Raw genomic sequence first — 16,502 nt, 5'->3', positions numbered from 1 at the left:
TGGATGAGGTGACACACAAACCCGGTGTGGTTGTTCCCATGGTGGTTGACCCTCCTGTAGAGGCTGGGAATTACAGTGAGAGGACAGCTTCTCCCTACATCAAGTACCTTGAACTGACCAGGTACAACACTGACTCAGAGTGTCAAATTAGACCCTCCAAAGCAGTCAACCTGGCTGAGAATGCAAAGGCTTCATCCATACTGCCTCAACCATGCTGCAGTAACAAAACTGTGATTATAGGAGGAAACAGTTAAGAGGAGTCCAAGACTTCATTCAGCACTCCTGAGAAGCGCCTCTCCCCAGGGGACAATGTCCCCAGCGTCTGGGAGCGGATCTGCACCACTGTTTTCAGAAAGGGCAGGGGCAAAGAGAAGAAACAGGATGTCAAGACAAAACACCAGTCTGCCCTGTGTTCCATTAGGAAAGCGTTTGTGAACCTTTGTTGTCTGCAGACATATGCAGACAAGAGAGGAGGCAAACGATGAACGCAGCCTTGGGAATCGGATCACTTATCTGCCATAGAAAGAAACAGCAGGCTAATGAGGTAAAGCTGTTGATGGCTGTGTCAAATATATATTGGGTAACGTGAATATGAGTAAAGTACTAGTTTGTTACGAGACACAATGGGGTAAGTTTTCTAAGGTGACTACATTTTTGTCAGACATCTAGAATTACACGTTTTCTTAGACAGACTTACACAGTCCTGATGTTCAACAGTGACTATGTAAGTTGATGTTTCTATTTGAGCACACATGTCTAAAACCCTCCATAAGGTTACAATTGGATTTAGACGCCTAAAACTCAATGGGATTTTTGGAGTTACAGACTTTAGTCCCCCCTCCATGTAGTATTGTAATGTATGCAAATGGACAGAAAGTGATGCATTTGTCTAAATATAGATGTCCAGATGTATGCACCTGTTACTGATTTGAGAACAGAGGTATATATATAAAAAAAAAAAAAACAACACAGGTGCATCTGTGTTGCACACAATAGCAAACTGCCACAGTACCCAAGAAACCATAAAAAATGCTGAAAACCCCGCATTGACAGAAAGATTGCGCCTGGAGGGTAATGTGTAAGTTGCATTTGCACTACACATTGATAAATTTAAGTTGCATACACATTATAAAACACATTTGCTCAAATAAATATTAAATCAGACACAGCTAACTTCTGTTACAAACTTGAGCTGTCTCTACAGGGATGCATCTGTGACATCCCTGTTTGATGGGAGTGCTTATCTGACCAGTATACATGGTTTTAATGGATATCCACTGTCACCAGTATATTTAAAAAAAAAAAAAAACAATTTAGGTCCTTATACAATACATTGCACTTACACTAGACTCCAGTACAAATGTCTAAAACCCTGTTGCACCCATCTAAAGCCCTTAGTCACCTTTGAAAATGTACCCCAATGTATCTGGGGATCATAGATGACATGTCCATATCGAGGTCTTAGAACCAGAGGGCGTAAGTGACATTTTCATAATTTTACAGAAGAGCAAAAATAATATTTTGATTGTATGTGTTCAATTGCCATTTATCAGTACATGCACAGTACCAATATAATTTTGAAGAAAATTAAAGTTTAAAATATTTTTGAATTTGAAAGAATAGCACCAGAAATTTTGCTTAAAAGTTAGATTTTCCATAATAACACACTGAAATGAATACCCATTGCAGATAAAAGTGAGTTTTTCTTCACTAGCTAGATATGACCTCCTGGCACTAAGTTTACCTAGATTTTGCAGTTGTGTCTTTATTACTTTCTCACTTTATTCAGTGCAGTTTGTGATTTCAGTGAGGTCCTTTTGGTACTAGATAGATCTCATCAAGAGCTTTAATTTGATATATAATATGCCATTTTGACAAAAACGTCACTTAAAGCCCCTCTGGTTCTGAGCCCTCGATATGGTAAATACTGTTTCTTGTGATACAGCTAACTAGGCAGTCACCACTGCAGTGAGAAACACAGTGTTGCAGGGCTTGGAGTGCTTCATTCACAAGCTGAAAGTTTCACTCTCTAATGTAAAATTACTGTATTTACTCAAATTTAAGTCACCCCTGCATTCAAGTCACACCTCCAAATTTGAAGAGCAAAAAAATAAAAATAAAACAATCACCTCTATTACAATTGAACTGGGAAAGTAAACATGTACAGTACGGTACTTCCAGTATTGAACGGCAGTCCTTGCAGTTTACGGTAGCTGGAAAAGGGTAGATTACCTTTAACTTTATTTCAGTTAGTTTTATTGTCCTCCTTTAGTTAATTTGGCCATCGTGACATTCTGTCACGTTCACAAGCAAAAATAGCATTTATGATTCCATCTCCATCTTCTGACACACATCTCAGATGCCCCAAATTTATGTTCTGCTGCACGGTCCCTTTTCTTCAGCAAACAAGAGGACTTTTCTTATAAAAGCTGCATCATCAAATTTGCCTAAAGTTTGCCGCGTAGCCATTTGAATATACCGGTACTGTATCAAGAGTAATTGCTGTAGTGGTGGGCATTACTGTGTGCAGTAGCTCTTGTTCAAGCTTGCCAGAATAACTGACATACGCAAATATAAATTGCTCCCCTAACTGAAAAACCCTGAATCCAAGTCACGCTCGAATCCAGGACACTCCCCCCACAAATTTGAACTTTGGTCAAAAAGGTGTGTCTTAAATTTGAGTAAATCTGGTACATGAAATAATGTTCCTCACAGAGTAAAATTGTTTCCTTCACAGTCTGAGAGCTGTTGCTGGATGTGCGTCTGATTCTGGACAAACATACACCAGTTCTGGACTCACACAGCCTGGTGGAGAAAGCAGATCTGATCCCAAGGTAAAGCCAGCGGTGGATTCCATCAGACTTGACAGCAAAACAAAATCTTCCTGCTGCTTCAGCTTTCTAAAGTGGGGAAGAAAACACAACCTCCTGACAGAGGCACTACAGTCCTGAAGAGAGAGTCAACGCAAAGTCAAGTCTGAAGCATAGTTCTATATATAACACTAGGATTGTGAAATGGAGGCTTTTTTTTGTCTTTTTAAATTTAGAAAGCCCAATTATTTTACCGCTGGTTTTCTTCCCAATTTAGAATGTCCAATTCTGTTTCTTCACCGCAGCAATCCCCACACCGCTCAGTAGAACTGAAGGTCCTCCGATCCCATGACCAAGCCAATTGTCTCTTTACACCAGGGAGCTTGACAGTGGACGTCAGCAAGCTATGGGATGCAAAAGTCCCTGTCGGTTTTGCCTCCCTAACCCACAGGCGCACCAGAGCCAATGAAATCCACAGTGAAGACCGGACACGAACCTGCATTTAAAACTCAACCTAGGCTGTGTAATTAGCAATACATCAACAATCTCCCCTTTACTACAGGATTACCTTCCCACATCAGGGCACGCAATAACAAAGCGTGCTGCAGAACAACAATGTGTAGAACAAGAGCCCTCCTCAACCATATCCCAGTACCAGAACTGTGACCTGAAGGAGGAAACAGTGGAGGGGAGTCCGAGTCCTCGTCCAGGCCTCTTGAAGAGCACCACTCCCCAGCAGGTTCTGGGAGAGGTTCTGCTCTGCAGCCCTGGGAATCAGATAACTTCCCTGCAATAAAGAGAAGCAGAAGGCTAATGAGGTAAGACTGTGGATGGATAAGTCAAATATATATTGGGTAAAGAGATACAAATGATCAGGCAAAACATATTTGACATGTTCATATGGTAAATACTGTTTGTAGACTTTTTTTGGCACTGATAATTTTTTACCTCTGTCCTACAGCTGCTGAGGCAGTCACCACTGCTGTGAGAAACACATTATCGCAGGAGCTGGGCTGCTTAATTCATTAGACAAACTGCTAAAGTTTCACTCTGTAATGTGAAATGATATGAAATAATGTTGCTCACAGAGTAAAATCCTTTCCTTCACAGTCTGAGAGCTGTTGCTGGATGTGCGTCTGATTCTGGACAAACATACACCAGTTCTGGACTCACACAGCCTGGTGGAGAAAGCAGATCTGATCCCAAGGTAAAGCCAGCCACTCTAAGAATAAATACATATGTATTACTTGTCATGACACACATGCATCAACATATGAAATTAACAGAATAAGTATGTGTATGTTAATAAACTACAATAATAATAAAATAACAGACAAACTAATGTTAATAAACTGACTTTCAAACTAAATTAACACAGCACCCCTACACACGATAAAAAATACAGCAGCAATATACAAGACATGCACATTATTTAACAGAATGGGAAACACCAAATTGCTCGGCAACTTGTGTCTGATTCAGGTTTTTTTCAAGAGCTCGAACAACTTTTTGTAGCAAGAGAAACAGCGGTGCATTTTGCAATTTTGTTTAATTACATTTTGTGCACTCGTGGAAATCAAAATACAAAACGAGTCAATGATATGATGGCAGTTCTGGAAAGATTTAATAAACCAATCAGTGTGCCTCGAGACGCTCTCGCGATGACAAGTCGCTTCTGAAAACACTGAATAAACCGTTTTAATTTAAGTTTGATGATGATCCGTTATCAGGTTACAAAACAGTTCTGCAAGCATTGTGAACGGATTGCAATCGGTGCCAAGAAGGGGTTCTTTTAAGCAAAGTTCCTGTTCTTTTAGCCAGAGCATTTACAATGGAGGAAAAAAACAGTTTCACCACAAGGGTGTTCCCTTAGACGAAGTGTTCTCTTAGGAGGTGTTCCTATACGTGGCGACTACTGTACCAGATATCATGTTTTCAAATAAAACTGGCCATTTGAGACAAATATAACAAGTGGAGGTGTGCACCAGATATGATTTATGGAATTATTAGCTACAATCACCAAGAATACCCGAATAGAATAATGATTTCAGAAATGGGTAAGACAAGCTTCCATCTCACTAGTTCTGCCCACAATCATCCTGAAATCTGAGGTCACTGGATGCACTTGTAACAATGGGCAGGCTAGTTTGATGTTAATACAGGCCAGAAGGCAGTTTCCAGTCCAGACATGGATTGTGGGTACAAGCACAGAGCACATTTATTTTAGTAGTCAAATGCTTCAACCCATACAGTTCCATTTCATAAGATGTCTCAGAGTCAGGTATTATTGAGCCGGCTGCAGTAATTTACTCATCCAAGGCACGTCTACACAGCGCTCAGCCTTCTTTCCAACTGAGAAACATTCAGCAACCCAGTAGATGGCGCTAAAGAAGTATCACCGTTAGATATCGCCAAAGTCTACAATAATCAAGTAGTAAAAGATCATTGTACCTGTAACTTTAAAATATTGACTCCCCCTGTTAAAAAGTGTGTGCCTTTGAACTATTCTGAAAGAAAGAAATGCAATAGAAAAAATAATCCCTTCTTAGGTAGTAGAGCAGTTTGTTCCCAGTCAAGTTGGTTTACATTCCCCAATGGGTTCTAAATGATATAGTGGCAAGAAGTCTTGATTCAGAGATCACGCGGAATCTGTGCCGTCAGTGTTATGACACATGTTTCCCAGATAAACAAACATAGAAATAATCATTTTAAATGTATAATACTTTTTATTGTTCTGTAATTTGATGTCAGCGTTACTGTAACTTCAATAAAAACTGACAGTATGCATTTTGCTTGGACTCCGAATAATAGCAATTACTGATATTTATTAATATTTAATCATTGTTTTGCTGGTCTCTTGAAGATTGTATTAATGAGAAATTACTGTATATACATAAACCTTAACATGCTTTCCATTATCCAGGATCTGTGTATGCGTTGGCTGTTGATAATTGCAGATTTTGTCTTCTGTGTTCAAAGCGAATGTACTGCTCACGAAAGATGCTGGATTAGAGCAGGTATCCCACACACACACACACACACTCATGTTTGTATTGTTATCTTTGTGTGGACATTACATTGACTGACATATTTATGATTACTAATTTCAAGCCATAGAAACTTCTCAGGGCAAAAGACTAGATTTTAAGTAAGATATATTTTGTTATTTCTCCAAATTGTATTTTTTTATTCAGTGTTTCTCATTGTGGAGACATTTTTTCCAATTTTGTCCTCCAATGGTTTAAAGACTATACATACACACACACACGTTTGTTTGTAGTGTTTATGAGGACTTTTTATTGGCTCCCCTAATGTGTACATTTCTTATTCTAAACTCCAGAGAGGCATGGATCACTATAATAAAGAACATTTGGGTAAATAGTCCTTATTCTCTTCTAAAACTATTTTATGTTTTAAATGTATGTTTATACATTACAGGGGCATGACCTGTGCCCTCATAAAGTAGGTTTTGTCTGGTTTTCTTAGCTTGGGGGAACATTTTTTTACCCTGTGCACTGTTTGTCTGCCCCTTATTGCAGGGAAAGTGGGAGCCCTATTAGTTCCATGATCAAGAAGACCACGAGAACTCATACTGGCATTCAGCCGATCCACAGGACCTTCTCATGGATTTGAACCGGCGACGTTCCTCGGTGTTGAGGCTTGTGGGGCTGCACTGGAGGCTGTGCTGGTGTGAAGACCCCTATCTGCAGCAGTGGCATCTGTCATAGCGCTCTCTTCTTCTCTCCAAGACCCCGAGACACCCCTGGAGAAGGACACAAGAGGAGAACTCATGCAGAACACACAGAACTGCCCTCTTCTGTCAGCTTTACACAGGAGTTACAATACTAACTCTTTAAAGGAGTGATACTGTATATCACGTCATTTTGTTAAGGAATTAAATCGGTGTATGGGTTATTTGTTAATTATTATTAATACACACACCCTTGTGTCGGATTCTCTATCCCTAATACTGTTAGGAGGGGCATGATTAAAGTCTTTAAAATCTTAGAAGGATACATTTACAACACAAATAGAGTTAGCACACTATGATTGTTGCACTATTATTCTGGAAAAAAGTAAGTAGCGGGGTTCCAAAAAATATAGCGTTATACGTCCCCACGTGATGCTACAACTGTTAAATAACGTAGCTGTAATTTATTTTTTCATCGTTAACATCCGGACAACTTGTTACACTTGGAACTTTAAAGTCTGTTTTGAAGCTTTTTTTAAATGTCTGCTCTAGAGCACTGGGGTTTGAGATCTGTTCTCTAAATCACTGCAGGTGCTCTGGCTTTTCTGTTCCGAACCACGTCATGGATCGTTATTGATATATTAAAAGTTGCCAGGATGTTAACAATGAAAAGAAGAATTACAGGTACATTATTTAAACAGTTGTAGCAAAACGTGGGCACGTGTAATGCTACATTGTTCCGGACCCCGCTACTTACTCTTTAATGTGCTGTGCTAAAGGTGTGGCAACATGAGCCGCTACTACAGTTTATTTTTAAACTACGTCAGATGTGCTTCGCTTTTTGGCTACTCATCATTGTGAACTTCAAATCAATTAATTTGTAAAGAAAGTCTGTAACCGTGTGACAGGATGCCTTCAGTGATGACATCAGAGCAGAAACACAGACTCAGGAAGTAGCGGGTGAAAGCTCAAACGCTACGGCGTTCAGTTTCTTTTATTAAATAATAAAACAAAAACAAAACACTTAAACAGAGTGTCACAAGTGACAAATTTCAATGGGTTCCTGGGTGTTTATTTTGTATATTTTAAATTGTGTGGAATCTGCTCCTCTTAAACCCCTGCTGGTTTTTTTGCTGTGCTGATTCATGGACAGGGTGCTGTTCTGCCTAGCAACAGGAAGCCCCGTCTGGTTAGTGCCACGGCCAATGGCCCTCCAGGTGTGACTATATAAGGTAGAGAGTTGAGACAGGAAGTAGAGATGTGGAGGCAGGAAACAGAACACTGGACTGGACTGGACTGGACTGGACTGGACTACAGGAGTGCGTGCACGCAGAAGCGCGTAGCCTTGGAGGAATCATCTTGGGAAATCGACTGTTTGCAAGATTATTTTTCTTCTGGCTGGAATGCTGCTGAGGGAACTGGCCAGAATTTCAATCATTGGATCCAACGGGTTTGGAAAAATTATTTTTTTTATTCTTATCTTTTTGGTGCGGGACAGTATAGGACGGAAGGCTGTAATTTGTGGCCGTTATATGTGATAACCAACATGGCTATCTTATCTAAACAAAGAAAAAACAAAAGGGATTCACATTCATGTTTTTTTTGTTACTTTATTGTTGATTTAATTTGGACACTAATTTTTTCTGTTTTGTTCACTTGCTTTGGTTATTGGACTGTTTTTGTAACAAGATACAGGTTATTGGTTGGTGTCCCAGCTTTTGGACACCTGGGCTTCTCTCCCCACAGATCTGGGAGAGGGGTTATATTTTGAATTCTACCCGCGCTGAAAGAAATAAGAAGAAAGGATTACTTGTGTTATCGTTTACACAGACTGACAAATTCCTAGTCTTTTTATTGCAGAAAAAAAATAAAACTACTTGCCTACGCTGGTTGGCCCCGTACCACCCTTCTGGGTGTATTCGAGGCCTACGGTGTGTTACTTACCTTACCTCCAGGTTTTCTAGTCCAGCTTCCAGGTCGGGCGTGGTGGCAGTACACAGAGGATCAGGCGAGGTCCGAGGGTGTGGTAGGAACGTGGGAGAAACGTGGGAGAGAGGAGAGAAATGCGAAGTGAAAGACTGGCTGAAGGGAAGTGACCAGAGCTTCTGGGTGGAAGTAGTGATTTACTTACCTGTGTTTCAGTTTCCGACGCTTCCTCCTGCTTCACTCCTCGTTCCCAGGTGCAACGGGGACAGCGGTGGACGGAGGGACGGGACGAGCGCCAGGGAGCATGGAAAGAGGTTAACACGAAGTGAAAGACTGGCTGAAGGGAAGTGACCAGAACTCTGAGGACGGGGTGCAATTTATATACCTGTGGTACAGTTCCCGACGGCCCCTTTTTCTTTACCCCACTTTCTGGTCGCAGGTTCTTCGGGGTGGTGGTCGATCAACCGGGAGAGGTCCAGCAGAGAGCGGCTGTCCTACCAGCGACAAGAAGTCTGATTACGGACCAAGCGAGTTGGAGGGGGAGACCCCAGGAGCATGGGATTTACCCCCGGACAATTTCTTTCTGTTTCGTCCCATCTTTGTGTTACATCTGTAACTGTGGTGTTTTACGTGGAACTTGTTTTTATGTTTCTCAGAGTCAGCGACCGACAGGAGGGGATTGCCTTAGTGTGCTGTGGATTTTTACTTTTTTTCTGTTCTGTTTTTGGCATTCCCTAGTGTAGTCCTTTTTTTGATTTTAGTCTAGCGATCTTTTTTTGTACCGTGTTTAGTACCCTGTCGAGAACAATAAAATTTGTTTTATCCGATACGGTTTCATTGTGTGTGTGTGGGAACCTGGGGATAAAAGAACCTGAACGGGAGAGTATAATTATCATTCAGTTACTAAGGTCCTTGCCTTATTAAAAACAAGGTGGCGTAGTCGTCAGCTACATAGGTATTATCGTCAATGTTATCTCGGGTCACACCACCCGTGACACAGAACACCAAACAAATAAACACAAGTATTGTGCTGGTGAAAACCAGCACACTTAACAGTTGTTTTTCCGCTCTCCTTGCCATACTCTCCCCGAGGGTAGAGAGTTGGAGGTTTATGTACAGTGATTCTCCCGATTAGCAACAATTAATCAATGAATTAACTCGGGAGATGGTCTCCGTCTGCATGAGTTTAATAAGGATGCGTGACTGTCAGCTAGCTAAATAAATCACTAGCTGATCATCACGCATCCTCACGAGGTTTTAAAAATACAAAACTAAATACGCAGCGCTTTTATCCGCGCCACAAACAATACAAATAATAAAACAGTGCATAAATACAGTGGCTCTCAAAAGTATTCACCCCTCTTGGATTTTTTACAACATGGAATCAAAATGGATTTAATTAGGAGTTTTGGCCACCGATCAATACAAAAAAAGTCCATTATGTCAAAGTGAAAAATAAGATCTACAAATTGTTCTAAATTACAAATACAAAACAGAGAATTGATTGCATAAGTATTCAGCCCCTTTTACTATGACACACCTAAATAAGCTCTGGTGCAACCAATTGTCTTTTGAAGTCACATAATTAGTTGAATGGAGTCCACCTGTGTGCAATTAAGGTGTTTCACATGATTTCAGGTTATATATACACACACACACACCTGTCTCTGGGAGGTCCCACAGTTGGTTAGTACATTTCCTAACAGAAACTACATCATGAAGATGAAGGAACATTCAAAGCAAATCCGGAAGAAGGTTTTTTCAGTTTAGAATATTTCAAACAGCTTCTGTGAGCTTTATGGAGTATAGCAAGTTGCCCTGCTAGAACTGAAGGAAACATAAGATTCTTATCTGGTTTAGAATACGGTACATCTACACACAGTTACTGAAGGGGTTATGGATCAAAGGAAAGGAAGCGAATGGTGAAAGCCACAGTTGGTGTTTAATACTTTGATTACCCCTCAGACTGTCTCTTCATTTTTAAACAAACTGGATTTGGCTGCAACACTTTGCGATAGTCTACTGCAGCGCTGGATTCATTTTCCTTGGCCACATGTGTCTGTAGGGCTGCCTTTAACACACTCTGCCTGTATAAGGCACAATCACAAGTCTGAACAGCGGATGAAGCCAAGGCAACCACTTCATCTCAACATGTAGAGTGCAGTTTAAGACAAGTAATAGGATTGCTTTTCAGCACCAAGAATGGAGATTACTTCAGATACGATAAATTAAAATTGTTGTTTTCAGGTAAAGACATTACAAATAGAGTATTGTATTTAAGTTACAGCACTTTGTAGTCTGCGTGCAATTTAATATGCCAGTTGAATATTCAGTTACCCCCTCCTGCTGGGGAAGAAACAAGAACTGAAGTGGATCGTTGTAAGGAGTTCAGCTACAAGGGAGGGTTACAATCTAGAATTGCAAGTTGTTACAGAACATGAAACCTCTTGTACTCTCCTATCACCATCTTGATGTTTCTGCTGCCTCTTATCTCTAGGCTATTTCTCCCTACACGGGCAGATTAGCTGTACCCCCGCTCCATTGCCAGAGCTCGCTCCTTCACCGTGGCCCCTCAATGGTGGAACAACTGGCCCATGGATAAGGACTGCTCAGTCCCTGACCACCTTCCAGCACCTCCTCACACACCTGTAAAACTTCACAATCCTGGACTACAGCATTCAAGTCTATCACTACTTGCATCACCCTTGTAAAACCAAACTAACCCTGGGAGAAGCACATTGCATGTCTCACTATACAAGAGACGAGACCTTGGGTTAAAGGACATGGATCTTTACCAAGCATAGCTATTGAGCAACACACCTCCGATAAAAACCCCTTGAACACAAGACCACTGAGCAACTCCATTAGCTCAACAAGGCTTTTATTAATTCTTCAAAACACATTAGGAAGACACAGCGAGCAGTTTGTCACTAGACGGGGAGCGCCTCTTCAGGAACACAGCCAACAGGACAGCACAGGAGAGAGCCAGAGCCACAGCAGAGACTGCCAGCACAGGGACAGAGGAGCCAGAGTCTGAGATGGGAGAGAGAGGGGTTAACAGGACCACACGGGAGGGAAGCTACACCCATTGAAGACTCAGGAGTAGGTGTTTACATTGGGAATGGAGGATATTGTGGTCCAATGCTGAACCAGCTATAGCAAAAGTCATTCAAGGCGCAGTTTCCCTGTACTGCTAAAAGCACAGAGTCCAACATGCTTACAGGAGTGATGGAACAGTAGAGGACAAAGCAGACACATATTAAAAACAGTCTTTCATTTTAAAGGACAGACAACAGTTACACTCTTGAGATTCGATAAAGCAGAGTAACCCTCCATTGACAGCAAGCTGGTTCAGAGCTCAGTAGCATGGAGAGCGGCACTTACCCTGCACTTCTTCCACAAGCTGCAGGGGGTGGTACAGGGACTCCTTACTGAGCACGACAGCATGGTCTCTGACTACATGAACCACGGTCAGGGGGCCGATGGTGATCTCCTTTACATGCACTTGGGGGTCCTGGCCAGCTACACAGAGGGGGGGGGGGGGAAGGAAGAGACAGGAGGGCAAGGTTAGTGTCATTGAAGCAAAGTAATGCACTGGTGATTGAGCTACTCCACAATGCAACTCCATTGAAGGGGAGCACACATGGTCAAACTCTCCACTGAAAAAGGAAGGCAAAATGAGGTTAGAAATGCTTTAGCACTAGAAAGTTACTGGTCCCCATTTTCTTCCATTGAATAGAGAGTATCATTGCAAGATTTGCACATGCAGCTGTGGAACACAAGGTGTTGCTGCTTCCTGGTACCCAATCACTTCATATGTTTAAACTCACACCAATGTTCTATCCAATCGACCTACTGCAAAAGGTCATCCATTAAATATTACAATGGCAACAAAAGGATTTTGAACCATTGGTTAGAACTCCAAATGCCCCCCCCTCCCCTCAGAGTTCCCATACCCATTTAATGGCAGGTTTGTCCATCATATTGTACACTGGCAGCAAAGGATTAACACCAAATTAATTGGATTTGCCAAGTACAAGCGTTGCAGTATTTATACAGCTTGGTAGAGTTCCAGTCCTCCGAAAAGGCCTCACCCAGGCTGGGTGTTCAGACAGTACCTGGATCAAGAGGAGCAGCTCTCTTCTGCAGCCATTTTCCGCTCCAGTTGGGCTGGTTGATCTCGGCAGGAGGAAGAGGGCCTGTGAGGAACCGGGGTGTCCCAGAGCAGGAGCCAGCGTCACAGCACCCACACACTGCAGAGGAGCCGTCCTCAGAAACCCACCTGAAAAAGGGAGGCATGGCATGAGGGGGCAGGATCACAGACAGCTAGGATACAAGGACTGTGCAGAGCCACCGAGATCTACACAACCGCCCCTAAAATCAGTACCTTCAAACCAGTGCACATAGGGAGGAGCAAGTATTTCTGCAAGTGGATATCAAACTTGCTATAAAGAGGTCGGTAGGAAGCCAATAAATGCAAGTGTTCACACAGGTTCTAGCAGAGGCATGGGCAGGGAAAGGGACATGAACAACCCTGCTTCTTAAAAGCAGACCGTGGAGGAGGGAAAAATAAAGCCAAAACCCTTCTGACCACTAAAACAGCAATTCTGATTCCAGGCCGAGACTCCACAAGACATCAGGAGTCTTGCAGCGCTTGTACTTGCCGAAGACAGCTGCAACTGGGCCACAGAGGTAGGCTGCCATGATTGCAGTGGTAAAGTTCATCCCACACATGCTCATCAGGATTGATCTGGGATTGTGCTTAACCTAGACCACGGTCCGAGAGCCAATCACAAACAATAGCATGGTGGAAGGGGACAGGGTCCAGATTAAGAAATCTGTTCAGCAAGGAGGAACTGATCACTCCTGCACTGCAAGAGCTTACCTGTAGGATTGCTTCTGGTAGGAGCAGGCCTTGTTGGAGGCATCAGCTGGTTTGTCAGCATTGACTGCTCTCAGTGTGCAAGTCATGTAGATCTGAAAAAGAGGGGAAGGAGTCACAATGGGAATGCAGTTAAACACACCATACAGCAAATCAATGCACCAGGAAAGCACAGGGGTCATTATAGTACACTTTGACAAGACAAAGTTAGTGATGGACCCAGGTCTAGCCAAGCCTTACCATGCTCCTGGAATCCCCCTGGAACTTGAAAGCAGCGATGTCAAAGCGCAGCTTGTTCAGAACAGGTCTAGTGAATGAAGAGGAGGAGTCTGGAGACTTGCTATCCATAAGGCAGCTGGGCAAGACAGGAGACAAGCATCAGGAGAGGGTTACACCGCCAACACACAGCATTGAAACAGGTTCGATAAAGCAGAGTGCAGCACGAGCCAGTGTGTTTGAAGTAACTCCAGTTCTCACCCAAGCTTGTCCACGACAGCATATCTGGGCTCAGAGTCCTTGTTGTTGCTCAGGGTCGCGATGCAGCTGTCGACGTAGAGCCGTAGCGGCACGTGGTTGTCGACGGCAACAGAAGCCTCAACGTGAAGGATGTCACCCAGGTAGATGACATTGGAGACTCTGGGACCACTCCAGTTATCTGGAACAGGAAGCAAGGAGACAGACCAGCATTAAATAAACACCCCCCATACCCAACCCTTTCCTTCATACCATTCATGAGCAGCAAGGAGAAGTCCAGGATTTGCTCTGTAGAGGCTGTTGAAGTGAAGGGCACCCAGGTTGGTTTTATGGGGCTGCTGCTGACATTCCACCTTCTGAAAAATAAAAACCACATCCTTGTAAGTGATATCATGCATCACTGGCATCCTATTTAAGATAACACAGGAATACAAGAAATGTTGTCTTCAATAGAATTGAGTCCAAATCTTATATTACAGCAGCAGAGACTTGAGAACCCTGGTACAAACGAGTGACCAGCAGCAAAGTGATTTAGTGTGAAGTTCAGATACGGCCCCTCAGGTCCCCGTTTGCTTGGTACAGTACCTCGGGTATCTGCATTCAAGGAGAATATCAGCCATATTAACCCTGGTGATGATGCCAACGCTGGCAGGCTTGTAATAGAGATGGTTTGTGTAGCTCAGGAAGTCTGGGAATACCTAGGGAGAGAAGTTGAAAAGTGATCCTTCAATTCTTGATTATTAAATAAAATGTGAAGTGGTCTTGTGCTTTAACACTTTAAGACACACAAGGAATTGAGCGCTTGTTCAAGCAGTTTGATACACTTGAATGTCACAAGGAAACAGAACTTGGATGACAAGCTCCAACCGGTCAGTAAACTGAACCCCCATTTCATGCACCTCACTGCAAAATCTTGGAGGAGAAGTGTCAAGAGGTCAATTAGGAATTTAAATTGACAATAGGCCACACAAGCAGTTAGCTTAATGAGAAAGAACCACAGAAATATTAATGCATGACTTCAGAAGTTGTTCAAGATGCCCAATTAATGCACAAAGCAGTCCAACACTGTCACATTATTATTATTTATTTCTTAGCAGACGCCCTTATCCAGGGCGACTTACAATTGTTACAAGATATCACATTATACATTATTTCACATTACATACAATTACCCATTTATACTGTTGGGTGTTTACTGGAGCAATCTAGGTAAAGTACCTTGCTCAAGGGTACAACAGCAGTGTCCCCCCACTGGGAATTGAACCCACAACCCTCCGGTCAAGAGTCCAGAGCCCTAACCACTACTCCACACTGCTGCCCAAACACATACCAGCGCCTAGAAGATTAGGGACCAAAACTTGAAATCCACAGACCGAGGTGTTCATGCATGCAAGTATATACACAGCAGAACACACATGACAAGTCTTGAGTTAATGTAATAAATGTGCGCACTACTGTATGTGAGACCTTCACAGTGAAGTGCAAGCAATAAGGAAAGCTGGGCTACCCACTTATCAGTTCACTATTAGTTACCGCAGTTACAAATGCGATCGACACGCAGGGTTACCTGGAAAGTGCTGCCGCAGTCCTGGAGCTGAATGCTGAACAAAACCGTGTTGGCGACGCTGTCGGAGGAGGTGGCCGAGCAGCCCGCGGACCCCACGCTCAAGTCGGCGCTGCTCACCAGGTAGCCGATCCCAAACAAGTCCCGTTTCACCGTCACGACCATGGCGTCTTTCCTGCAGTCCAGGGTGACCGAATTCAACAGCGACAGGTCAGCTCTCTGCACGGAGAGAGGGGTGGGCATCGGCTGAAATACCGCTCTCGGCGCGGTAAACAGCACTGGGTTATAAACCGGCTGATCCGACCAGATCCATCCAAACGCTCCGTGGAGCTGCACAAGTAAAATCAAAGCGAGCGAAAGCACTGTCTGAACACCGCGCGTCCCCATTGTAAACTCTTCAGTTCAGAATCAAACACTGCAGCTGCATACCGATAAGCGCGTAGCCAGCACCTTTATACTCCCCGGAATTAATTAACGTGTTAAACCTGGCTGGGTAATTAAACAATCATACACAGACACGCATTCACTACGGTTACATGAGATCAAGTCTTTAGAAAACGAATGTTGGGCATATTCGGGTACTGAATCAGCAAATTGGTTTGGTGAAAACGACACTTTTCTGTGTTTACATGACTTGGAAAAGATAATCCAGTTACAATTCTGATTAATTCAACTGGATAGCCTACATGGATTTTTTTTTTTTTTTTCCGAAACATAGCGAGCAGGATCCTCCACCCTTCTTTGAATGATGCCTACACTCTAGAAGTAAAGGTTCTCGTTAGAACCTTGCTTTGCCGCTGTGGAGAGACCTTTTTAGGTGCTTCTAAGAACCTTTCTTACATGGACTCTATATTATCTACTTGGTGACACTCGGTTTTGTCATGTAAGCTATGAAACGTATTGAAAATAGGAGTTTGCAAAACAATCAGGGGGGCGTGGCCTGGACTGTGCACTGAGTGTGTTAGTTCCCATTACTTGTGTAATCAGGGGGGCGTGGCCTGGACTATGCACTGAGTGTGTTAGTTTTCATTGCTTGTGTTATCAGGGGGGCGTGGCCTGGACTGTGCACTGAGTGTGTTAGTTCTCATTGCTTGTGTTATCAGGGGGGCGTGGCCTGGACTATGCACTGAGTGTGTTAGTTTTCATTGCTTGTGT

At 42.9% G+C, this 16,502-nt stretch overlaps 1 pseudogene; it reads right to left on the bottom strand.

The window, feature by feature from the left end:
* Positions 1–11,291: 11,291 nt before the first annotated feature.
* On the bottom strand, positions 11,292–15,783 carry LOC131702132 (zona pellucida sperm-binding protein 3-like; annotated as a pseudogene).
* Between the last annotated feature and the right edge of the window lie 719 nt (positions 15,784–16,502).

The sequence above is a fragment of the Acipenser ruthenus genome, chromosome 29, assembly GCF_902713425.1.
Source record: "Acipenser ruthenus chromosome 29, fAciRut3.2 maternal haplotype, whole genome shotgun sequence".
NCBI lineage: Eukaryota > Metazoa > Chordata > Actinopteri > Acipenseriformes > Acipenseridae > Acipenser > Acipenser ruthenus.
This window is presented reverse-complemented; position numbering and strand designations above follow the sequence as displayed.